We start from the raw sequence: 27728 nt of genomic DNA, 5'->3' as shown, positions 1-27728 counted from the left end.
AGTCCCAGTACGCACCCAGGATCTCTGCAGAGGCTCCCGCGCCACCCCAGCTCTGCCACCTGCGGCAGCAGGAATGGGAATGTGAGCGCAGGGCAGAAATCATTTTGTGAAACACTGATTCCACAGAGATACCAGCCTTCCAGTGAGCCTGCTAACAAACTGGTTTCTGGCCAAACAAACTCCTGCCTTTTGCACAGATGCCCCCTTCCAAATAGCAGTGACAGCAGAAGTTTTAGTAAAGGTGACTAGTGTGCGTGCTGCTCTCACATTAGCTGCTTTTTTCTTCATATTAGCTTTAGCTTTGCCACGTGAACCTGAATACATCAAAAAAGAAAAGAATAAATAAATAAATAAATAAATAAATAAATAAAATAAAAAAGCCTGGTCTGTCCCTCCAGCACCACCAGAGAGTCCACAGAATGAGGAGTAAGGGTACATTGTAATTCTATCAGTTACATGTACATAACATGTACATGTTGATATTGCTATTTTGCAACCTAAAATGGTTACAGGTTTTATTATGTTTTATTTTTAAATACACTGTAAATGACCCTGTACCTAGTAGTATACAGCAGAATTACCTACTAGGTAACTCACTAACTTCAGTCTATTCCACTCAAAAGACACAGTTATCTTGGGTTTGGGGTTTTTTTCCAGTTGAAGTGGTAAGCTAGGACTCCATGTGAATACAAAAGATTTTTGCTTAAGTCTCCCTCCTTACTGAGATGCTTCATCAGATCACACCTCAGCTCTCAGCTGGGCTACGGTGAGGGTAACTCCACTCTCTCCCAGACCCAGGTTCTCCATTCCCTATGCTGAGCTCCTCAGTGGAGGAATTACATATTCTGTATTAAATGGCAAAATATGATGACACAGGCCATTGAAGAAGGACTAAAGAAACATGGGGGATTTCGACCTCTTTTGTCTCAGAAGCAGATAAAGGTGGGGGGGTGGAAACTGTAGGAGATGACAAATGCATTCCCAGGCTCCTGAGAGAAATTGTAAGAACACAGAAACAACAATTATGTGTATTTTCATGAGCATTAAGAGAGCAACCACAGATGGTGAAACAACCCTGAAACACTTTGTTATGGTGATTCAGACCCATACACCAGCTCAAGGGAAAAACAAGCATCCTATCACCACCAGCAAAGAGTCAGTCAGTTCTCACCTTCTCACCCCAAGCAGTTTGCACCATTTTGTTTTAACAACATGCAGAGGTGTTCAGAGGGGGCCCACCCCAAGTCCAGCTGAAGGATCCAGCAGTGACAATTCTGGCTGAATGAACACACCCTTCAAGACCTTGCTACTGCCAGGTCAGACAGTGTGTCAGCTGGAGAGGAAAAGAATATTAAAAATAAAAATATCCCTTCATTTCCCAAGGGGAAGCCCTCATAATGAAAAGGCTTAGAGTGATCCCTAAGTCCCCTTTCCACAGCACTCATTGCATTGTGCTCAAACAGGTGAATCCTTATATTAGACTCCACACTTGTGAGAAACAAAAAAAGATTCACAATACTGTCAAAAATGGAAAGAAATATTTCAACTGTGCAACGCGGTATGCTTACTTTTTGATTTCCTTTAATAATCTTTAAGATAAACAATTTTGGTTTTATTTGAAATTAAAACTATTTAGTTTCATAATAGAGAATAGCTACCAGAGCATACAAAAACTCCTGATTTTAGCTTTCACTGCTTTTTCTACTATTCATAACATCTTTAAACTGTCTGCACCAAGGAATAAATTCAAGCAGGATATTTGTAATGCAATTACTTCCCTCATAAATTGCGTGCTTCTAAATCTATTTAGTGGGCTCTGGAACAGTACATATTTTATAAGGTGGCTCAGTACTATCTTTGTCAAGCAATGAGCAGATATTAGAGATTTCAGACAATATTGTATCTATTTGTTGCCTCTATTTTGTGTTTTTTTTCTTATGACATATGAGGAAATACACTCTGCTCTTTTGTGTTTTGTTGTTTTTTTACTTCTAGGAAAAAAAAATTAACCCAGCACTAACAACATTTGTATTTCAAGCTGGAGCTCTCATATTCAAGAGCTAACAGTTTAATGCATACATGATGCTGTACAAACTGGGGGGAAACTACATTATGAACAAGTAGTACAGTATTTTCAGGAAATAAAATTTTATTTAATTCACATCAGCCAACTGTACAAATATAACATGAATCAAATATAGAGAAAAAAATTATTAATCAAATACATAGTACCCTTTGGCACATGGATACAAATCATGCATAGAGGTAATTATGCCTTTCACTAATAATAAGTTTTATACCAGATAAATAAATTTTTAAGGTAATAATCCAATATATCTTTAATTGTTTGTTGATATTTATTTCAAGCGTCTTGGATGAAAACAAGGCTACAAAATTTGGTTGAGGTAGCAGCTAAAATTTTATGGCTTTTTAATAGCTTGCTCAAATTAAAAATAGAATAATGTTTATTTTGCAGAAAAACGTATTTCTTTGGTTCTGATTTGCTTAAAGCTATGCTTTAAGTCACAAGTTTAACAACAAAACTGACCTACTTTTGTCTACTTGAAAATGTAACTTACACTGTATAAATTTCACAGAATCCCTGTAGTGCTGTCCATTATTGCAAATAATTTCCTTTTATAAAACGTGTATTTATCTAGGTATTATCTTGGCAATTCTTTTTAAAATCTATATTACAAAATATTCGATATTTAAAAAAAGAAATGTCAAGATCTCCTTTTATTTCTAACAAGAATCTACTTCCAGAGGGGGGAAAAAAGCTTAGGACAAAGTAGCTTTAGTACTTTGTAGATAGTACTATCTAGCACTAGTAAATAGTAGCAAACTATCCTAAAATCCTAAACTATTGGAAAACACAAGTTTTAACGTCATACCTTTAAATTTTACCATGAGTAATATTTATACAAGGAATATATTTTGTGGTATCCACATAATCTCACAAACATGATAAAAAACAATAATTTAAAAATAAAAAATAGTACACAACTGATTTAGTAGTAGTTGCTAGGATCCCCATGGATTTCATTGTCACTCACTAGTGCCTCACTTGCTGAGATGCTCAAGATGCTCACTGCAGGCTGTGTCCAGGAGGGCAGAAATCCCCTCTCACAGCAGCCCTCGGTTGTGCCAGGTACCGAAATTGGCTCCAAGCCCTGTGCTCCCAACAGCCCCTGGCAGTACCACAGCATGAGGGAATCACCAAAGATCATGCTGGAGGAGCAAAAGTACTGAGGGAGGAAGAGCATTTATATCGAAAAAAGGAACTAGGTCAAATACTTGTTGGGGAAGCAACCAAGAGTGAAGCAGGGCAAATTCAATGGGATAAACTGAGATGAAAGAATGGAGAGAGGGAAAGGAAACAGAGCCAGGGGAAAGAGGAGGCCTGGCATGGCTGGAAAAATTATGACAAGCTTAAGAAATCCCAGAGACAGGAGTGAGGAGGGAGCAGTCATACCTGACAAGGAAGGGCTAAAGCTCAAGAGTAGAAAGAGCCGGAAGGGAGAGAAAGCAGCTAAAACCAGATAAGGAGTCTGAATAAGAAAATTGAAGGGGCTAAAATAAGGCAGGAGCCTTGTAAAAATAATAGTCTGCTACAATGTAAGTAACTTGGTACTATGGCTTTCCTCAAGTGCTGCACACAGTTCTGCAGTGAAGGACTAACCACACTTACAGAGGCAAAGCAAAGGGCTGGATCAATCACTGCAAAGGACACTTGAAAGGGGAAATCAAAAGAGCTTGGACTGTTTGGCACATTGAAAATATGTGTGATTATTTTCTAAAAATACATCAGAGGGGAAGGAATAGTAAAATAACAGGAAGAGGAAGAACTTTTTAATCAGAAATACAAGTCATGAGAATAAATGAGCGAAGATCTCCCAGGAATAATTTTGTGCCAAACAACTGAGGAAGTTATTTGTAGTTGGGTTTTTTGGTGGTTATTTTTTGCTTGGTTGGGGTTTGCTTTTTTAAATCATGAGAGGTATCTTCACTAACATCTAAGAAAGAAGAAATATGATGTGCCTTTTTTTAGATGCACAAAACCCTCAAGGCCGTGTCAAGCTAACAAGCCAAAACCCTCGCTCTAAAAAAAAAAATCCCTCCACCAACACTTTTCAATCTTTCAGAGTGGAACTTGCTGTGCTGATGAGATGAGCTCTCAGAGCTGTTCAAGAGCAGCAGAATACTCATCTGGAGCCTCTGCCCAACAGGGTTCTAAGCTGGGGCTGCCTTCCTTCTCCCCCCCAAACAGCACCAGAATTTGTAATGTGCTCCACTCAAAAATCACACGTGGTTCTGCTCTCTGCCAGCTTAGCTTTTAGCCTCTTAATTTCCAATGGCTACAGCCAAAAGCAGGGAGCCAGCAAAACATGGTTTACTGAGCCCAGCACACAAAGACAGCATTTTGTTTTGTTTTGAAGCTCTGTACTCTGTCTGACTTTGAAATGTCTGTAATGCTTTTCTGACCTCTGTGTACAACTCCTCCACAGCTGAAGGAAAGCAGCATTAAAGGAAGGACTTTTGCAATATAGAAATGCATTCTACAGAAAGATCTGTAAACTGGGACAAGAATTCTGGGTCTATTCTGGGATACAGTGTAAGTTAAATGTAACACACACGCACATCATCTACTTTGACAAGGGGCTTTGTTCTGCTTTTAACTGCTATTTAATCAGCATCCCACTCACATTTAGAGTACATGTACTCATACTTAAGGGTGAAGCCCTGTTTCCATTAAATTAAATAGGAATTATAGTATTGAGTGGAGACCAGAATTTTACTCCAGACAAAACATTTACCCTGGAACTACAGAATGCAGTAGTTAAATTTTTTTAATATTTCCATTCAGGAGTAAAAATGGTACAATATACCACAACTGAAAACATTTCATTTTTACTTAACCAAAGTGGTTCCAAAACAACTAGACTTCCCTTAAGCAAAATCATCTAGATATTAACTACAAGAAATTAATCATTTGTTTGCTATGAGGAAGAAGACACACTGGCCCCACAACAGAGAAATCCACAAAACAACTGTTTAATTGTATGTTTCATTCAGTAGTTCCTGGGCACACATCTAGTGTAAAAAGGCACAAAGCCATTTCACTGTTAAGTCTGGCATTTTGTGGGTAGGATAGTAATGAATAATTTTATTTTGCATAATTACTTTCAAAAGGTCTTCTTTATAGGACCTCTAATAAATGTTTAAATGCAAGTAAAAACTCCAGCTAATCCATCTCCCAACACAAGCAGACTCCAGGCCACCCACATATCCATAACCCTTTTTGCCCTAACTCTTGACACCGAAGATATTTTTTGTTATTTATGTGTAAAGTAAAAATACTTCCTGTTAAAAGTCCCATTGTTTACAGATGTCCTGCGACCACAGGCAAAGCGCTTCCGCTCCAATCATACCCACATCGCAGAGGTTTTGTTCAAAACTGATTATTCTTTTCTCTCTCCTGCAAAGATAATTCTGAAAGCATGACCTCCTCTTAACCAGTTGTTTTTCCCACCTGCACATACAGGAACAGTGACAGAGGCTACTCCAAACTCCTGTCTTTGCCACAGGTCAATACTAACTTTCATGTATCTTGAAACCCTTCCCTTCCATCACACTCCCAATTCTTCCACAAAGGCTGACAGTGGGAGAATGCAGGAGGCCAAAAGCACACAGAAAGATACTCTGTCACAGGGCAGCTTCCACCCCTGGCATGAGCACCCTGAAACCAGATCAGTAAGAACAATGGAAGTGCCTGAGTAAGAATATCCAGTCACAGTGAAAGGACTGCTTAGAGTTCTCCAAACATCCCAAATGAGACTAAATCCTTCAAAATGCACCACAAGATCCTATGCCCCAACAAGAATTCTTTGGCATCTGCTGTCTGCATGTCTATTTCTCTATCCTCACTTTCTGAAAAACATTCCTATGCTAAAAGACACAGCTGCCTAAAATCATCCTCAGTTGTTGGCTTCCCTCACACCTTTTTTGTTTTAGATCATTATTTCCCAGCTGTTGCAGCACACCATTGTCCAGGTTTTAGTATAGCTTCTTCTCTTCAGAAATGAGAAAAAAAAACCCAAACCCAAACAAAAACAAAAGATCAATCAAACAAACAAACCCCACCCAAAAACAAACAAACAATAATAAACCCAGATGGACTTCTGATTATCAAATGTCACAGAATGCCCTTTTACCCCAGTAAATGCTTGTCTGGGTTTGACAGACAGATGTCTGCTGAGGAAGGCAGAAGCCTGTCTTGAAATGGAAAATATAAACCCTCTCCCTAAGAATTCTTTTAATTTTGAAATTAAGGGGCTCTCGGGCAAAGATATGAGAATAGGAATAACAATTCTTTACTAGGAAAAGTAAAATAAAAATGTAGTAGTCCAAAAAAAAAAAAACAACCACTGACAAACTGACAGTCAGGGTATACAACCTGACACCCTGCTGGTCAGGGTGTTGGTAGCAGTCTGGTTAAATGGTAGCTGCAGTTCTCTTGGAGTGACAAATGTGGTTCTGTTGAAGCAATGATCTTGTGGAAGGATGTAGTTTTCTTCTGAAGAAGAAGGTCCGGTGGTGATGTAGATGGGTCCAGTCCTCCTCTGGGAATCCAGTGGAAAATGTTGAGTGTGGCATTCCGAGTCTCTGATTATATCCAGGTAGGAATCCTTGACTCCCTGTGTGGAGCATCTCACACTGGGATGATGTAATTTTACCTGTCATGCAGGAAGACTCAGTGGTCCATTAACAGAAAATATCACCTTGGAGGGAAGATGGGTCATGGAAGAGATAAAGAACTGCCACACCTGGTTTTAGCAGATGGTAATATAATACATACTTTTGGTTACATCTTACGTTGCAAGCCAAGACAATGCTGAGAAATAAGTGCGCTCAAACTTATTATCAAAACATACCTCCCCACATCAATAAAATTACTTTGATTTTTTTACATTATGACTAGAAAAAATAGAAAGCATGCCTTTCTAAAAAGTACCATTCAGTTTAAAACACAGCTGAAACCTTCAAACCTAACTGTAGATTGATCCTTGTCTGGAATACCTCCTAACTGCTACACTTCTTTTTAAGAAACTATAAAAATATGTACCATGTAGGTAAATTATTAGCAGAAAACTAAAAATAATGGTATATTACATTTACATTCTGTGAGAATCAGAGTTTTCCCTCTTGTACAGGTGTTTGCTATAATACAAAGCAGCATCCAAGCATTCCATCTCTTCTGTGATAAACATAAGGCTGTATTTTCATTTTCTCACTACGAGTTTGATTTAAACTGCTCTGGGTTTAGAGCTGACTGGCAGCTCACACTGAGCACGAGATATCTGGAGGTAACCACTCTGAGTGGGCTACAGGCTGTTGCTCAATGGAGTGGTTTCTGTAGAGCAGAAGAGAGGGAGGAGGAAGTGAGAAAGGGAAGAAGCAAAGACAAGGAACTCTCACGAGCAGTAAATGTGAAGATAACACTCTTGAAAGTTTCTACAAACTTCCGAAGCAACCTTAAGAAACTTTAGTGCATCCAGAAGTACCATGCTAAGGGGTCAAGTAAACATGGCAGTCAGTGCTCACTTCCACCCCACCAGCTCACCACAAAGCAGGCTGGGGTCATAACTTCAAGTTAGGCAACAGGAGGACAAGAACACTCCAGGCACACTTATTCTCTGTCTACTACCACAGTTGCAGCACTGTATCTTTGAGAACACTGCCCTGGACACATAGATGCAGGCATGCAGCATCTACAGATGGCAGGATCCATGCTATGTTCATTTAAATACTGAAATCCAAGTTAGATTTCCTGTCTGAGCTTCCTGGAACCCCTCTGACCTTCAAATCACCCCACTGTACTAGATCCCTATCCTATCAATCTTAAATGCATAGTTTCCCTAAATGCCAGGGTGAAAAGGTGCTCCTCTTGCAGGAACCTTATTCACTAGCTGTAAATTATAGTGATTAAAAAGGTTAGTGGAGGAGTCTCAGTCATACCAACCACACACAGCATGGGTGATCATTTTACAGAGATGCTTTTACAGCTTAAGCTGTTGTGTTTACTTCAGTAGGTGAAGTGGTTAGTGTACAGCAGTAGTAAAACCAGGCAAAGGCATTTCTTACAGTAAATTCCACCCCAAAGACCAGCTGCCACAGGTATGGTTCTAGAACAGTTAGAGATATTTTTACAGGATTTTTAGAGACATCTACAGATTGCCCTTCTCTTTCCTCTTGCTTCTACCGTGGCAGACATTAGACTAAACTGGCATTAAAAGCCAGCCAACAGGCAAGACTATGTTTATTTCTACTTTTATCTTCCATGTGTTTATCAATTGTTTGAATCCTTAGTTTCTCTTTATCCACCTTCTTGTTGAAAGATTTGCAGTTTGTTCGATTTGCATTTGGAGAAAAACAGTGAATAATACAAAGAAATCTCTTGGCTTCCTTCACACCAAGGGATGAGGTCATAGGGCTGTTGACAATTATTTTAAAACAATCAACCTTTCATTGAGTGATGTGATCGTGCACATTCGCACAGCTTGATGAAATACAAGGCTTGCTCCTATCTGGAGCCTCAGGATTGCAACCATGATATCAAGCAGTGGTTTTCCAGGGTTGGAAACATTTTCTAACAATTTCACAGACCAAAAAGATACACTATCTTCCTTAGTACTTAATCCCCAAAGGTGAATCATTATTTCACAGCCCTTCTATATTCTAAAAATGTGGCTTTTAACAGATGATTCATTAAAAATATAATTTTTCCTAAATTATTTTCATTGACGGTAAACTTCAGCACTCCGATCATTTCTACAAGATTGTCTCTCCAGCTGCCTTTCCATTTGCTCTCCCTAAGTCTCAGGAGCTCAGCCATCAGCTACAGTGACTTTCTGTGGCACTGCAGAGAGAGGGAGGCAGGGAGGAAGGGAGGGAGGGAGGGAGGGAGGGAGGGAGGGAGGGAGGGAGGGAGGGAGGGAGGGAGGGAGGGAGGGAGGGAGGGAGGGAGGGAGGGAAGGAGGGAGGAGGATGATTCATCTGTGTCTCCAACCATGTCTCTGAAGAGGAGCTTCAGCCTGAACGTGATCAAGAGAACAGTCATTTTAAAAACAAGAAACGTACAACTCTGACTCCTTCAGCTGCTACTTGGGAGTCAAAAAAAGAAGTGGTAAACGAACAAAGCAAATTTTCCATGTTCTACCAAATCAGAAGGGAGAGGATACTCTACTTCATTGATCCCTTCTAATTAGTGCATTATGATCCACAGGCTTCTCTGTCAGTATCTCATCTTCCGTTGTCCCAGGGATAAGAAACTTTATACCTGGTTTCTCATGTGTTAAAGTTGGCATCACAGGCACGACCTGAAACTACAGCTTCCAGTTTTAGGGCAGTACGATAGTGCACAAGTACACAAACTTTCTTTATAATTCAGTTTGAGTTTTTGGGCTGGAAATGTAATCTTTTCAGAAGTCTGGATGCCAGCAACTGCTTCCCAGACCTGATAAAGCAGTGCTCGTGAGAGAATCTGTTCCTCCAGTACCATTGGTGGCCAGATTCCTCAGAGTGTGTGTGCAGAAAAGGTCCTGTGGCTCTACACAAGAAAGAGTTTTGGAAAGGGCTGACATAGGCTCCCAGACACAGCCCAGTGCCCAGCACCTCCCACAGTGATCAGAAACAGAATTATGAGTGAGGCTGCTAAGCCTGGTTTTGGAACAAATTCCCAGGCACCCTCTGGAGACCTAGAATACATTCAGACCTAAAAAAGTGCAAGGGTAACTTGCTGCCATTTTGCAATGGGGATAAACTTCATAAAAATGAACATTTTTAATACCTACAAAAATTCAGGTTCACTGTTAAAAACAACAGAAAACCACATTCCTGCTCTGTATCCATGCTGCACCCCTGCTAATAGGGACAGATAATTCCTCTGAAAAAATCCCAACTGCTCTGATACCTGGGAAGGATTTTGTTCAAGAAATATAATAAATCCCTAGTGTCTCTGCAAAAGTTTGAAAGTCCATTCCAGAAAGTGTAAAAATAAATAAAAAAAAAAATTAAGATAATAATACACTGTTATATGCTTAAAAATTCCAGCATTTCAGGAAGTAATGAAAAATGTTTTCTTAACAGTTCCACTCATTCCTTTTAACATTGGTAAGAAAAATCCATGCAGCATAAGACAGTATAAATCCATTGAGACAAACATTCCCTGAGGTATGTACTGCACAATAGCTGTAGTGGAAGCTATGGCAGTAACTAATTAAACTTATGCCTCGGGCTTTAGTGTCAATTCATCTGTTCCAAATTTATTCTGTTTTTAAAGAGCAAGTAGATAATTTTTCCATGAAATGTATATTTTTTAAAAAATTAAAAAATTCATTAATTAAGATCTTTTAAGGTAGAAATACACTGTGGAAAAAAATGTTTGCTATGATAGGCTATCATATTTGAATGAACACGGTAAAGTTTTATGCTCCTGTGAGTCACGTGGCCAGCCCATCCAGGAACGTGAAAATTCCTTTCTTCCTGACAAGAAGTGAATGGGTACAGAAAGGACCTTTGCTCTTGACAAAAGGTAGCTTCTAAAAATTCCTACAGAAAACCAGGTACTCGTCCAAGATGATAATTTTCATGCTATATAATGACTCTTACCTCAAGAGTTACAAGTTTTCATTACATTATGTGGTATTTTTTGGGCTGTAAAAATCCTCAAGGCTGGGTTATTTATGACAGCAAACTACAAGAGTTACCCTTCAATTTCAGCAGAATGGCTATGCAACTATGTAGAAATAGCTTCTGCAATAAACTGCTGCGGCCTTTAGCTCACCCTTGTTGCTTCTGTCAGCATCTTCTCACGAAGAGAGGACAGTCATGTCACTTCCCCCCATGGTTCTTGTTACAAGGTTTGCAAGAAGGCAGTAAAATTATGACAGTACCTCTTCTTTTTAATTGCATCAGAATTCAGACTCAGTGTCTTCACAGCTATTGGTAAATTCCAATTGATGCAATTCTGCTTTAAAGGGCAAAGTAACTTCCATATTAAGCAGTACATCACCAGAAGTTCTAGCTCATCCTCAAGCTCCAGAAAACTAACAGGGCCCTCTGATCACACTTCTTGCATAATCATTTTAGGGACACAAGGTTCATACAAACATGTTGTTATTGGAATCAGTCATGTATTACCAAAAAGAAAAAAAAATGTATACCTGAAGCTCAAATCAGAAACATAATGTCATTAGCTGGCTTTGCTTTTGGCATGCTACTCTGAAAACACAGCTACAGGTTACTTCTCCTTGCATCAGATCATGCTTGAATTTATGCAAACATTGTGTAAATGGTTCACCTTCACAGAAAATGAAACTGCTGTTTGCCATCTGCACTGGTAGTATTGTACTGCACAACATTAAGTTTTATTTAGCATTTTTTATGCTCGAAGTGTCCCCAAACAGTATTAATGAGACTGGTTAAGTGCTGGTTTCAGAGAAGCCATGGCAGCAGCCATTAAAGAGCATACAGAAGTTCACAGTGCATGTTCTTGAACGATCAGACCTTTTTTACTGTGAGCAAATATTAGAGATGTCATGAAATGTTTTACAGGCAAAAGGACATAAACACATGAATAATTTTAAATAATGTGCTCATTAATTAGATATTAACCAGGTATTCAAGAGAAAAAAAGCTAGGTTCATGCAGGTGTTCAGCTCTTAACATGCTGAGTACTTGCAGCCCTAAGGCCTGAAGTTACCATGATTAGCTGCAGAACACAGACACACTGAGCTACTCTAGCAGAAATTTATCAGCACGAACAAGAACTGCCTCCCGTACATTCCAAGGGTACTGTTTGCAGAGATCCCAAACATAAGAAATCCTAGCTGACTCTGATCTTTAGATGCCAAGAAAGATGGTCTAAATACCACGTGCCACAAAGAGGAGAAGAGACTTCAGAATGACACCCAGCCACTGCAAAGGTGATAGATGCAAGGGCTACCTACTGCTACCTCATCTTAATACAACAAAGCAGATCTATCTGATTCATCTTTTAAGGTTTTCTCCTTAGACAATTTGAATTATTTCTTATTAATATAATTTAAAAGAGTGAGGTTTCAAGAAAGAAAGACAATAAACCAGCTCCATAGGAATGTAATTGTAAATGACAACACTGGTCCATGCAGTTTGCAGTGTTTTCTGCTTCTCCTTAGAGTCTGTGTTTTTATGAGTATGGTTTGGAGATAGATAAGACACACACAAGTACAGAGTTAAATCTTAAACTATTCAAACAACCATGTAAATTTAAGAATATGCACCTTATGATTAGCAATACGCAGTGCAATCCAAAGGGAGCCATACAATAGACTACATGAGCTTTAGATCAAATCCATTAAGACAACACTGCAAACCATCAATAAAGAAAGATTTCATAAAACAAAGCTATGCAAATTAACTGCTGGTCAGCATCTGTCAAAAGTGAAACCCCAAAACCAAAAAGGAAATCAGAGAAATTGATTTTGATTACACATTTTACTGCAGTTTTAAAGGAGGCTAACTGGGGGGAATCTATATGAAGTTACCATGGAACATTTGAAAACACCATAAGGTAGAAATTTATTACAAAGAAAGATGTCTGTCCTTGCCGGTGTACACTGTCACTGGATTTTTAAATCCAAGAACTCATTACTCATCTCTGCTTATATTAAACTTGGTAATCTCAGTACAAATAGACAGAGGGCCCTATGGGGTGGCTCCCAAGAGACACTGATCCACCTCAGGGCTCCAGTTCTTAACTTCCCATGCATTCCATCAACTTTTACTTGACTTGTCCCTCATCTTTATACCAAACCTCTGTGAAGCAGGTGCAGTAGAGATGGTTTAGAGACAGTGTTTGTGGTCTGCAGAGAAAGCCATGGGGGCATGCTTAGTAACAGGGTGATAACTGAGGAAGAAAATGGAATAAAAAACACCTAAAAAAAGAAAAACAACCCAAAAAACCCAAAAGGAAACACAGCAGAGCTGCACTTGAACATTACTCTGAAATTCCTCCAGTGCACTTTCATGTTCATGTTGTCTGGGTTTTTTTTAACTGCATTTACATTTTTAAACACACTACCCTGGTTTACAGTGCCCTTTCCAAGCCTTTTAACCCACAGCTTCACTCCCTTTCAATCGCCCTTCTTAAATTCAGCCCTTGTTAGCAATTCAGCAGAAACTTTTACTCTGGACACTGTTCTTTTCCATCCTTTTATTTTTTTATTTTTATCTGTTTTAACAACAATCACCAGTTTTAACTCTTCAGAGTAGCAAACATGCCCCAGCCATTATAATCTTCTCCCTTAAATGCTCTACCATAATTTTACTGTTCCCTCTATTTTCTTAACTTAAGTCTAATACCAACCTAATACCAGTTTCTGACAAGTTTGTCCTGGAGAGGCAAATATTCTATTTCTAAATTTCATCTTGATAATTTTTTACCTTGGCTGGACTCTGTCAAGTGTTACTGAACTCAGGAACAAAATTCTACCGCAATATTTTATGCTTTTAGTACTTCTCTCACACAGGTACAATGTGTTTAGAATATACCTGCTGAAAATAATTTTTACTTCAGGATAGAATGGGCTGCTCAAATACCCTATTCTGAAAACATCTTGTTCATACAAAGCTTCTGTCTCAGCAGAGCCCTCCATGAATGACAGAAGAGGAGTGTGATTCATTTGGCAGCTAAATTATTTAAATAGTTCCACAATGGGCATATAAAGCCCCCTATACATCAATTTATTTTTTTTTCTTCACAATAATTTTTCTTTTGCTTTTCACTCAATCATTTCTTCTTTGAATTATTAAATCCTTCTTTCCCTTTCATACAATTTGGGAATTCTGTGGCTGTAAGAACTCATAAGAGAAAGTTATAATTAGCAGTAAAAGAAAGGGTTGTAGGGAAAAATGGCTCTACAGGAACTGTGAAATGGAGGCTATTTCAGGTAAGTAAAAAACCCAATACTCATTCAGTGTATAACCTCTTCAACAAAACCCATCCCAGTCAGCATCCTGCTTACCAGAGAGCACACAGGTGGTTCTCTGGCTGACAGATAAAGTCCACAAATTAACACACACTCTTAACCACAGACAAGTTAGTAAAAAGCAATTTTGGAGAAAAGGCCAAGGGGAGAAAAGCAATCCTGATGACATGAAAAAATTCAAACCTATCATTAGTGTACAGGTCAAAAAAAAAACCCCAATCTTATCATAAGATGAGTTTCAGAGAGAGTTATAGTAATTTTGAGTAGCTAGAGAAAGATACTAAAAATTCCAATGATTTTCAAAAGACCATACAGAATTTCTTCTCACATAGTTTTAAGTCCATTTGAAAAATCCAGGCCCATTAATTGATTTATGGTTACTGAAAATGAGAGAAGAAATATGAAATGGATAACGGATGAGTCAAACTCCATACAGAGTGTAATACTGAAGCTTAATCTGGGTCACTATGTATCACTCTTTATCCTGTCATGTCTGTCCAGCATGTGCTGTAAAGTAAAACACAGAGCAGTGCTGCTTGTATTCTCAAGAGAATGAAAGTCTACCTTACCACACAATCTCAAGCACAGAGAAGACCTTCCAAGCCTGTTTAGAGACAAAGAGCAAACAGAATTGATGAAACACCATGGGGGGAAAAAGATCCAAAAAGCCATCCTAACTGACAAGACAAGGATAAAGTATAAAGGCACATTTCTAACCACAAGAGCTAAGAGATTCTCGAGCAGCATTTGCTCGGCACAGCAACAACCCAATGAATCTTCAGAAGTGTGAAACACTTGTATGAGCCTACAAGAGTAAGGGGATGATGTAAGAGATGTTTCCCAAACTCATTCCATGCCCTTGCTCTCATTCCTACACCAACCCATACATACACACTCACACATGTGTTAAGCAGTTACCTCACCCCTCACCTCTGAGTAATTTGAAGCTGCTCAGGGTAACATCTCCATTAATATTCTGATATTTTTATTTCTTTGTTTGCAAGTTGTCTCAGCAGTTACCTCTAAGCACTCTTCTCCCCCTAGACTATTTACATCAGACAAGTCTTGAATTTGTATTGCTGCCTTTCACAGGATATGGATACTCTCTGTAGATGCCTACTTTCACGAAGGGTTACTTACAACTTGTAATAAATTAACAACTCACCTCTTCACAGTTAAAGGTCACTTCAGAACTTGTGGCATATGGGAGAAATAATGAGGGAGGCAAAGGGGTGCACATAAAAATATAGCCTGAAGAAAGCTGGGTTTTGTTTAAAAAAAAAAAGCTAAAGGCACAGTTCACGCAGCCTATTCAAATGCTCGAAGAATCATAATTTCATAACGTTAGTAAAACCTCCTTCTTCATTCTTGGCATAAGTGCATGTGTGTGTGTAGGCATATTTTTAATTGCAGTGTGAAAAATGTTGTTCATTGAAATAAAAAATATGTAGTTATAATTAGAAGTGGAAACTATAACCAACACTTGATTATACAGAAAAGGCATTACTTATTCTCAAGACAGAGCCTCTAGGTGTCTTGTACTTCTACTAATTCTGTTTACTACTCCATAGTTGAGTGACCCCTATTGAGCCAAAGTACAGTGATCCAACTAATTGCTTTTACAGGCTGATAGAATGGCCAAGGCAAGAAGGCAGCTCTGCAGATTGCTCGGTCCAACCCACTGGCTCAGAGCAGGGTCAGTGAGAGCAAGATACTCGAGGCTGTGTTCAGCTGGCTGTTAATTACATTCAAGGATGAAGGCTCCACAATATCCTTGTTCCAGTGTTTGGCCAACCTCACACATTTTTTCTTATGTTTAAATTATTTTCCTGGATTTCAATTAATACCCACTGTCTCTCTTATTTCACTGTCTATTGCCAGGAGAATGCTGGCTTCACTTTCTGTACTGTAACACATCATATAATCAGACACTTCATAACATCAGCCTGAGCCTTCTCTTCTCCAGATTGAACAGTCCCATCTCTTTCAGACTCTCCACATGTTGTAAACGAGGCAAATCACTTTTCTTTAAAAAGTAAACTCGTTTATTAAAATAAACCCAAAAACAGCTGAAAGCAAAGCACTGGGATAAGCCCAGAAGCCTGCACCAACAAATCAGATAAGAAGCAACCTGGTACAGCCCGCACACCACCGCGGCTGGCTGCTCCTCAGGACTCGAGTTCCCTCAGAAAACCCGCGTGCCGGGCAGCCCGGGGGTTTTAAAGTCTCTCACAGCGTGGGATTGGTGCGTTTTTCAATCCACAGTTTGATTGGTCTAAATACGGTCTGTTGATTGGCCTTTAATATCGTGCAACCTCCACCAATCATTTTCGAAACTCGACGCTCCATTGGTCTGTTCCTTCCGCCAATGAGGATCCACAATGTCATCTGAGGTTGTGATTTCATTGTCCCGGAATGTTCCATTCTGTTCTGCCTTCATTACCCTTATACCCCCCTCCACTATTCAAAACCAGCTACCACATGTTTCTGTACACCCACACAACCACACACAACAAACAAACATCACTACAACTTCAACTCTCTTAACCAGCTAGAGAATTACATTATTTATAACACCCAGATGTCACAGGCTCTAATCCCTCTACCACCTCCATGGCCCTGCACAGGGATCACTCTGCTCTCTCCATCTCTCTCTTGTAACACAGAGCCCAGAACTGGACACAGAACTCCACAGGTGCCTCACCAGAAAGGAGAAGGGGAGAAGGATCACATCACTCCTCCTGCTCCCAGCACTCTGCCCAAAACAGCCCAGGGAGCCAGGAGCTGTCCCTGCCACAAGCACACGCTGCTGCCTCACGCTCTGCTTCGTGTCCAGCAGCATCCCTGGGCCCTTCCCCTCAGAGCTGCTTTCCAGACACTCAGGCACAGCCTGTACTCATGCCTGGGGTTATTCCTCTCCAGCTGCAGGACTTGGCATTTCCCTCTGCTCATGAGCATCCTGTCCGCCTGTTTCTCCAGCCTCCTGAGGCCTCTATGAATGGCAGCATGACCCTCTGGGGAGTCAAACATTTGCCAGTTTTGCAGCACCTGCCAGCTTTTTCAGATTCCTCTCTGCTCTGTCCTTGAGGTTATTAGTGCAGACACTGAGCAGCATCAGCCCCGTTACCCAGCCCTGTGGCAGCACCTCCAGTGACCAGCCTGCAGCAGGAGCTTGTGCTGCTCTTTGAGTCCAGAATTTCAGCCAGTTTTTTGCACTCACCTGTACTGCACCACATCAGTTTGTCAAGTTATGGGAGATAGTGACAAAAGCTTTGCTGAAGTCTATATATACAACATTCAGTCCACCAAGTCAGTGATCTCATGGTAGAAGAATAGCAGATTGTTCAGACATGACTTTCATAAATCCACACTTACTACTCCCAACCTTCTTCTTATCCTTCACATATTTGGAAATGGCTTCCAGGAGGCAAACATGAGGCTAGATTTTCCCAGATTCTCCTTTTTCTTCTTGAAAAGATGATCAACTTTTGCTTTCTGCTACTCCCCAGGAGCCTCCCCCAAGGTTCCTTCTGAGAAAATCAATTTTCTGTCTCAATTTAGTCTCCTCTGAGATTTTCTTCTGGATGAGGCATTACAGCAGACCTGTCTACACTATCTTCATGATGTATGAATGAAAATAACACTTGTTTTTCAGACATCAGGCTGGGTTGGAGGAATGATAGAGAGAGGAGAGAATGCTTTAGAATGCTTTATACTGTGGAAGCAAATACGACCTAGAGTTACTGAATGACATTTCACAGAATAAAATAGGTCTCCCAAACCCAAAACACTTCAAATAAAGTTATCTATACTTTTGTAGTCAATTGTAACCCAGACCAAGCTCAAGTACAAGAAGTGAGGCCATGTGAGACATAACTATTCAAGCAATTCTAACACTCACTGTTACACAGCCATGAGTAACTAAAACACCACCTTTGAGATTAAAATGGAATTTTTAGAACATATATACAACCTGGTAGCTACAATTTTTTAAAATTGACCATAAATTATATAAATAAAGCGTTCAACTTTCCTGTGGGGAACTATTAGAGCACTGCTTTTCTGAGATGCCTGAATTTATATGTTTGTCCTGTGCCCGTTTTTCAATGTTTTTCCTATTTATTACTTTTATTTCCTAATTACACTTGTGCTTCTTTAAGTTTTGCTTAGACACACCATCATTACCACTTGCATGGAAGCAATCTAACACAGTACAAGCTTGTACAGCTTTTCTCTCTGTACACAAGGTTTTCTGCACCCAGCAGAGAGGAGCTTGCAAGGCAACACACCACTGAAAACAACTTTGGTTTTGTGCTAGCATAGCTATTGTTTCTGCAGAGCACAAAAATGCTTCATTAACATTTCAAACAATGTAATTTGGTGCCTTAGCTGCACTTCCTGTGATGATCTGTACAGTGAAGTTAGCTTACTATGGGTTGCTCTTAAGGAAGCTTTTCCAGATACCCTGTAGGTATCCTTTTCACTTAAAGAAATGCTAGAGAAACTGTTCAGTTGCTCCTTTCCAGTCTTCTTATCCGTTAATGGTTGAATACAAAACCAGAAGTTAATGTTAACGTTTTGTGAAAAAGCAATACTTATTTGGATATTAAATGCTGTCTGAGTACCTTGCACAGTTTCCATGGCTGTCATTATTCATTCTAGCCCTTTCACATGAGAATAAAATCTGAGTATTAACTACTCTCTTCCAGTCACAGAATTCAAACCTTAAACTTCTTTCTTCCAAGAGAGGCAGGTGGTTAATGACTGTATCCAAGAGCAGGTACATATAACTAAGAGACAGATTTGTAAATTTCTTGGAGAGGAGGAAAAAGAAAGTTACAAAAGAAGAAAGGAAAAAGAAAAAAAACAAAAAAAGAAAATACTACAATGAAACAATGTGCTATATATGTTAAACAACCAAAATGGAATTTCCTAAAATTTCCTATTTGCAAACTTCTGCCAGTATAGCTGAAGCAGGAAGACTAGGATTAACAATGGAACCAGCAGAAGCCCCTGCCACTGACTTAAAGCAGCAGAACTGGTTTAGCTGACTGAGCTTTCACTGGTACAGCCTGTTTGCCTGCTGTGCAGGGTTTTACTAGATGGCCCTGAAGCAAGGCCTTGCCATAGAGTTGCTGCATAGCAGAAGCTCCCTGGCAATACTTCACACTGACACCCTTAAACCTTATATGAAAGAACACCAGAGCAGGAGGTGCAAGTTCCTATCACAAGTGAGGCTGCCCATCTATAATGTTCACAAAAAAAAATGTGGGTTTGTATTATCTTAAGCTTTTTGCTCCTCATCGAAAGGCACATGCATTCAGAAAAAAGAAAAAAATATTTCAAGTGGCCACTGTTAACACCAAAAAAATCAAGGAGCTCTGTAAGTGCTACCAAAGGATCTTCACCAGACAATTATGTTGGTGTAATTTTTTTTGCACACCTAGAAAAGCACTTGTAGTTAATCATTCTGTATTGTCTCTGAATCATTACATGTGTCACCTTTTCAAAAGTCCTGTTTACATGCATTTCCCTGACAGCAGCAGGAATGCAATATCTTACTACTTTGAGATGAAGCTAAATAAAACGGTATTGTCACTATAATGGCAGCACAACATCAAAAATACCATTTCATCTCTCCCCCTACTACTCTGCATCATGCTCCAGTGATGCAAACTTCCCTTTTCTCTCAAGCAGTCTAACCAGCTAATATTAATTGGCTTTAACTAAAAACAATTGCCTGTAGCCAGTATTTATCTTTAATTTCATTGCTTGTTGCCAGATCTGATGAGGGGATACTGAGTGTGGGAACCTAGTCAATTTTTCCAACAATGCAATCCAGTGAGAGATAGTAATTTAGCCTCTCCCTGTAAATCCTGTTTTCACTTTATGAATGTCTGAAAACATCAGAAGAAAACAAATACATCTGTTAGCACTCATTAGCAAATGCTGGTACTGCTATTTGTCAAAACTCAAATCCCATCTCTGTGTCTATCCTTCCACATACATTCTTCAATGGTAGGACTTAAGAATTTCATTTTAGTACAGACAGGCTCAAAAGCGTGACCAAGAAAGCCTCCACTAATACAATAGTCTTCAAATAAAAATCTCTCTCTAACACAGCTGTAATTAATATTTTCTCTCATTTTTTACAGTGCTCAGTGCCATGGAGCTGCGATTTGACAGCAGGAGGACACAGTACAGAGATTGGAGAGGCAGGTTACCAGCACATAGTAACTCCAGGCACAAGCAAGGAAGACCTGAAGGAGTTCTTCAACCCTGGAACTTGTATGCCCAGTTTCAGCTTCATGAGAAAATAAAGCCCACACAGAAGCTGTGGGGTGGGAAAGTGGGAAGAGAAGGGCAGCTTCTAATGGAAACATGTGAGCCTTAAAGAAAACTTACTGGGACTACAGTATTCTCCACCTAAAGAGACCAAAAGACCCTTTTCTAATTATCTGAATGTTCACTAAGGAAACAATGCAATGGTAAAAATCCCAGCAAAAAGAAATGGGGTCAATATTACAGTGTCACTGCAAGTGTCACCAGGGTTCAGAAGGGTGAGCAACACATGTTATTTCCCTGTGCAGACCCATCCTTATACAATTGCTTAGTGGAGTAAAAGAGGTTGAATTAATGGATACCAGAGGATAACTTTCATTATTCTGTAACATAAACAACCCTTTAAAATAAATTTCCTATGCCTAAACTCATATGTTGTGGTTTTAGACCCAGTCTTTATTTCTGCATACATCATACATGCCTACTGCATGGACACATATATATGGATTTCTGAAAACATCTGGAAAGTGATTCCAGTTTGAGGAAGAGCTCTTATTTTACAGTTTAATGAGTCATTCTTCTCCCTCCACTTACTTAACATTTTCCTCTGATGTCCACCAGTTTCTAGTCTCTAAAAAATCTCACATAGAATGACAGGCTGCAGAAGTTCAAACAACCTAGTAAAAACATGTAGGCTAACAATACATAGATTAGAAAGTTTTCTGTGCAGAACCGTGGAGCAATTAATTATGAAATGCAGTGTTCAGTCCCACAATCACCATTGTATCCTCCTTGTCATTCTATCAACTTCAGTGAACCACTGAAAGGTTTCAAAGTACGTATTATTTTCTTCTGCAGGGAAAAATCTGGTGATATTTCACAGCATGATAACTCAAATCCTAATTCCTTCCAGGATTTTACTTTAATGTTAGCATTCTGTACTTTTACAAAACATCAGCAATAAACCAGTTTTTGCTTTTGAATTAACTACCACTAATCGTGACATTCTCTTAGTGAGAGCTAATAATGCCAGGGTTGTGGGTTCAATCTCCATATGGGCAATTCACTTAAGAGTTGGACTTCATGGTCCTTGTAGGTCCCCTCCAACTTGGAATATTCTGTGATTCTGTAATCTGTGAACTCAAGTTCACAACCGTAGGCCTTCAGGTTCTCTCAGTTTGAAAAGACAGAGTCATAGAAAAGTAAATACAGCAAGTACACCACATAAAATTACAAATCAACTGAAGGTCACAAATTTCATAAGTTGTGTGGGAACAAAAAGTTCTCTTGTACCTGCACAACACTACATTTCAGTAGTTCTACTTATAAGTGGTTTACTCATGAAATAAATTATATAGCAACTATTCAACTAAGTTTCAGAATTAGACTCCTCTAAAACAAAAGAAAACAATTAAAAAATTTGTTGAAAGTTACATTGAGACATGCATGCAGATTTTTGGAGGGTGAATTTCAGCTATTTTTTATTTAAGATAGATAAGGCGGTAGCTCTGAAATACAGGCATTTTTCCATCCATATTCCTTTAATTCAACTCTGGACGGAGAATAACTCAGATCAACTTAGAGAGACTTTTAAAGGAGGAACAGATTATATTTTGATAGCACAATAAAATTGAGCCATGGGACATTGGGGAGGCATAAAGGAAACATGGAGATCTGCATCTTGCTTTCTTCTACCTCTAATTATTAGGCATTCATTGGGCCAGAGATTTGGCAATGGCAGTGTACGAGCCATGTCTCTGTAGTGCCAGGCAGACAAGACAACAGCACCATGCACTAGGACAGGCTGTCTGCTCACCTGCTGGCAAGGTCCTGGGCCACCCTGATAAGGAAGCTTGGGGTGAGGGAACAAAAATTAAAGGATCCTTCAAACAATCCAAAAGCTGATAAACACAGGTGGCAAAAGCAAAGCTGAGTGATGTAATGCTCTTGGCTCCAAGTAGGAAGAGAATCATTTTCAGCCAAAAGGATTAAAAGAGATTTTCATTTGGCTTGTGCTGTCGATTAATAGGTAAATACTGACAGATGAATCAGGCAAAACACACCACAGCATGTTTAAATGGGAAACCAAGCCTTAGTTAAACTGGTTGTAAGGAACCAGCCAAAGTAATGGCAGTAGCTTATAATCTAAGCAGTCATGAAAATTATGAAAAAACTTTCTGTTTTAGAGACAGTACCTGTTGAAAGGGTGTTTGTAATCAGAGTTTTTGATAATACTGGCCTGTTGCCTCTGGGAAGGCAAATGCAAGCTCTCTAGAAGAACAAGTACTGACTGAATTTTCAAAAGGTGCAGCGAGTCCTCACCAAGCAGGATGAATTAAGGTTTTGTGAAGCACCAGACACATACACTCAACACCTTGCACATTCTTGAATGGCTTGTAGATGCATTTATTTCTCTCAATATTCCCATTTTAAGAAAAAGAATTCAGTAGAAGTGAAAGTCATTACCGCCTTCTATAAAAATGAAAGGCTTGCCTTGTTCCTTCTCCCTAGGTGGGAAGTAGCAATGTTATTTCTTAAAATGTATGCTCTACCTGTTTTCCTTCCATCCCTCACCACCTCCTGTCACGACCACTGGCGCTAAGTATCCATCACTGAAGAAGTCTGAAGTCAGAGTGAGTAAATAACCCATCCTATTACATGATGGTCGTTTATCTGCACCTTTGACTTTTTCCACAGTAACTGAATAACTAGAGTGTCTATACATAAACAATGATATATTTCATATGGCTGTAACAAAGCCAAAAAATGAGAATTAAGCGGCTCACGTACACCCGGCCCTTTCCAGCTCTGAAGAGAACAACATGTTCTCTGCTCATAAACCTAAACTGCTCTAATATACTCTGTCATATGATAATTTTACTTTTTACTAACTGTGCCAGTGAAATTCTAGTAGAGTACATAATTAGGTGACAGCAGGAAATGGAGGACCCTTTACGGACTGTCTTCACCATCAGCTTCCCGAACAGTTCCCAAAAGATTCTAGGAGGAAATTGCAGCACTTAAAGGAAGAGAATACAAAAATACCTAATTAGTCAAATACTACTTCCAACTGCAAATAATGCAAGCAGTTTGTCATTCCACTTGATAGTCACTTTATAAAAAACATGAAAATTGTTACATGGTCTACTCATGATACTTCAGAAAAAAACAGCACTTCTGTGCATAGAAGTAAACCCTAAATACAACAATGAAAATCCAAAGAAATTAAAAATCAGCACCACTAAACAAACCCCATATATGCACATGCATTTACTGTTAATAAATTACAGTGCTTGATCAGAACTAAAGAGTATCACTAAGTCATGCCAGCAGCAGTTAGAGCAGCAATTTTTGATAGCTTTCTCTTTTTTTTCTATATGTCCCTGTTGCTCTCATCTTCATTCTTACTTGCTGTTACTGTTAACACTTAAGTAATATACACTGAAAGACAATCAGCAGATGAAGTCTGGATACAAGCTGTATTGTTGTATGTAAATGGACTATTTGGCAGACTAAGGCTGAAGCACAACCATTCACCATTATGATTACTAAATGCTGTAGGTACTCCACAGGTTTTCAGAATTCTGTTTCTCTTATATCCTTTTTTGCAAACAAATATTAAAACAATTAAAACCAGGAAATATTTCCTAAACCTAAGGGAATCCATCTGAGGGCCTTGTAATTAAACTGCAAAGAAGGTGGAAGTATTGAGAAGTATTCTCACGTTAGCTTCAAACAGCAGTGAGACTGAACTGCAATTCAATTTCTAGGAGCTTGTGTTTTGAGAATTTTAATAAGGTTTTTGGTCCTGTCAGGAAAAATCAGTTACACAGCTGTACTCTCTTCAAATCCAAATCTGTGGAAGTATGTTTTGCAGGACATTTGTAAGCAAATAGTGCTAAGAACCTCTACAGATTCTACGTACAGAGAAGAGCTTCTCTCAGCAGCCTCCTCCAACAGTAAAACAATTGTCAGGCCAAGTGTGAAAATGAATCAGACCAAAATACATGGATTACTAACATATCCACCCACACACAATCTACAGAGAAAATAAAAACATCCGGAGTCTGTAAGGTTGCCAGAGGGGGAAGAAAAATAAAAGAAAACTGATTTCAGGGGAGGCACAATATAAGTTTAGGATGCCTTCTCTTTGCCTCACAAGCTTTTAGTACTAGGTTGGAGAAATGCTGTGAACCATCTAATCCTGCCAGTTCTATAAATCCTTATGACTACTTTAAGAGGCTATTGCCAAAACCACATTGAATTCTTTGTATAACACACACTTCAAATAATAATACATATCTAAGTTCTGAAAAAATTGAAGCTACCTTAAAGAATTATTATATTATAGCTCCAAAGAAAATATATATTTGAGATGATGATTTCTAGATGGCACATTGGGTTCTTGTTTCAGTCTCTGATCAGATTCTCCTCATGGCTTGGAGCTTCAGAAAGGGAGGAAAGGAAAGCAAAAAAAAATATTTGTTTCCCTCTTAGCCCAAATCAGTGTTTTTGTAATTTACAATTCAAACAGCAGCATATTTTAAACTGGAATGCTATACTGAGGTTTTCTTAAAACTACAAAAACCAACCTGAGCAAGAAGAGGAAATAATTGAGTCTCCTTTGTATATTAATTGATATTACCTACATTAACTCTGTCAGTAAAGTAGTATTATGTGTATTTAAATAAGAATAGTTTTAGACCTCAGCAATTACATTGCATAAAGAATGAAAAAAAAAAATTTTGCTTTCAAATTCATAAATTTAATAAAATCACAGAATGGTTAAGGGATGGAAGGGATCTTAAAGATCATTTAGCTCAAATCCCTCTGCCATGGGAGGAGCTGGATCCATGGCAGAATTTCTATCAATTCTATCAGTATATATATATATATACAAGTAAGCCTCTGTTTTTTAAGGTTACTTTTTGCAATATAATATACTAGACACTAACAACGGGTAAACACCTTAACACTGAAGCTTCACATTACTGTGTGCTCACTACCCAACTGCTGCATGTACTCTTACTTTCACATACTTCATAAAATGTTTACAGCCTAATTCCCACGAAACATCTGACAGCTGACAGACCCAAACCACCACCATTTTTCCTCTTTTCCACACCCCCACACTCCCCTGAGTAACCCCTCCCCTCAAAGTCTGCCATCAAAACATATCCAACAAACTGGTCACCACAGGACAGCCAAATCCGCACTCGCTCCCATGATGAACATACGGGATCCATCCTGCTGACTGCCGTGAGCGTGGCGCGCTTCCATCCAGCTGGGAATAGCACCAGCTCCCTGTGACAGGGAATGGGAAAGAGCCTCCCTCACTGCCAGGGAGTTCCAAATCACTTCCAGGCCAAACACCCAGGGCAGCTGCCTCGCTGGAGCTCCCTCACCTCCTCTGAATGCAGATGAACAGGTTGAGGTGTGACATCGTTTGTAATCACGCCCTGGGCATGCAGGACAGCCCAGAGCGCTGTCATTGCTCTGTGCTCAATTCCCTTCTAAGAGTCAACACAGCCAAGTCACAGACTGCCCACTGGCACAAGACAATTTGGTCAACCTGTGTCTTTGTGAGGAGATGGGCTGGAAGAGGAGAAAAGATTTTGTTTTACTAGTTTTGCTTTCACCATTGTAAGAGTAATAACAACAGCAATAACAAATAATAACAGCCTGTGATGTTACATTTCTCCTCACGAAATCTTGATTACTGTTGACAGAAACAAAACCTCAGAGACAACATTTTCACTTGTGATTATATCCTCTTGCATTTCACGACAGTATAACAAGTTTAATGGCCATACCTAAAACTTGGAATAAGAAGTTAGTTCTCCTGACTCTCATTCAGTTAGGATCCCATGATCTAAAACAATTCTTGGAAACAAATATGTAGCAGTATTCTAGTAAGATTTCCAAAAACAACAAAAGAAAGCTCATTAATCGAGTTGCAAATTCCTGCCAAGTGTGTTAAAAAAAAACCAAAAAACATTAAAAAATCCCCTAAACAACCAAATCAGGAGTACCCCAGCATAACAATTCACTTCAGGTACAGACAGAAATAATTTCCCTATTCTGCATATAACCTCAGTGCCTCTGCTAATGCCACAACTTTCCCAGAATCATGGAATATTCTGAATTGGACAGGACCCTCAAGGATCAAGTCCAGCTCCTAAGTGGATGGCCTGTGGGGACTGAACCCATGACAAGTGGCTACCAAGGCAGAGCTGACCCCGCCATCACTTCATTGAAAGTATTCAGACTGCTGAGGAGAGCAGTGAAGGCCCTAAGAACCAACAAAGCCCAGAGCAAAGGCAGGAAGTCACAGAGGTGCCAGAGACTGCAAAAGGCTGTGGCAGAGCAGCAGGGAAGGACAACAGGAGTTGGTCAGCTCTGCCCTGCCAGGTACCAAGCAGCAGCTGGGGAAGCAGAAAACACTTCAGGAACCAAAGTGTTCTCAGACATGGGAAATATTCTGTTTTCCTTCCCAGGAATCAAACTTCAGCTGCAAAGGGCCCCTGCATGTGCACAGGACCTTTTTAAGTTTTATGAAAAGTTGTATGAAAGCATGAACAGAGACAGGTAGGGGTGTGTAACAAGCACAAGGGTCTCAGAAAGAAATCCCTCACAGTCTCCCTGCAACTGGTTGTGATAAAAGCAAATAAACCACACAGAAAAGAAAATTAAAATGACAAGCAACAGATAAGGATCCGCACCGTGTACCTATGATTCAGCATGAGCATCTTTGACATCCTACAACTAATGTGCACTACTTAAAGATTGTATTCTGCTTTCATTACTAGAAATCCAGAGTGCTTTTCTGACCTGTGGCAGCAGTACAGTTACACAAATCCCTGCCCTGTTTCACTGGTTCAAAACACGAGCTACACATCAGAATTTCAAAAACAACTATACTACACTTCTTGCTTAAGATAAATTTACCTCTCCAATTCTGCTAGTAATATTGGCAAGTCCTCTGGAGTACAGAGAAGCTTTCAGGTTGTTACATGCACCAGATTCAGTTTACCAGTATAAAATTCTTCAATCCCACATAAAATTGTCTTTGAAAACTAAAGCCAGCAAGCATGGCTCTGCACCAGCTTCCTGCTTTCTACATCTTCATCTGGTATCAGCAAAATCTGTCTCAGATGCCATCACACTTACAAACACAGTTTTACCCTGCAGAGCATGGATTTCAAGCTGAAGTTTTCAAGCTAGAAAGACATCGAAAACCAGCTTTATATCTTATAAATTAACAACACTGCAATCACACCTGATACCTCCTCTTTATCAGCTGCACAACTGAGAATTAAAACAGACACCAAGAACAGTACATAATTGTCCATTCGTACTTCAACTTTCTGCCTGAAAAATTGAAAGAAAACAGAAGACGACAACCAGATACACTTT

The 27728-nt window shown here is 39.4% G+C and overlaps 1 protein-coding gene across 6 annotated transcripts in view; it reads right to left on the bottom strand.

Moving 5' to 3' along the window:
- SH3KBP1 (SH3 domain containing kinase binding protein 1) overlaps positions 1-27728 on the bottom strand; it is a 212431-nt gene that overhangs the window by 157602 nt on the left and 27101 nt on the right. The window lies entirely within an intron of this gene.

This window comes from Pseudopodoces humilis, chromosome 2, assembly GCF_049639895.1.
Source record: "Pseudopodoces humilis isolate 2021_Gansu_Grassland_sample_001 chromosome 2, ASM4963989v1, whole genome shotgun sequence".
NCBI classification, from domain to species: Eukaryota; Metazoa; Chordata; class Aves; order Passeriformes; family Paridae; genus Pseudopodoces; species Pseudopodoces humilis.
Note: the sequence above shows the minus strand (reverse complement) of the source record. Positions and strands in the feature narration are given on the sequence as shown.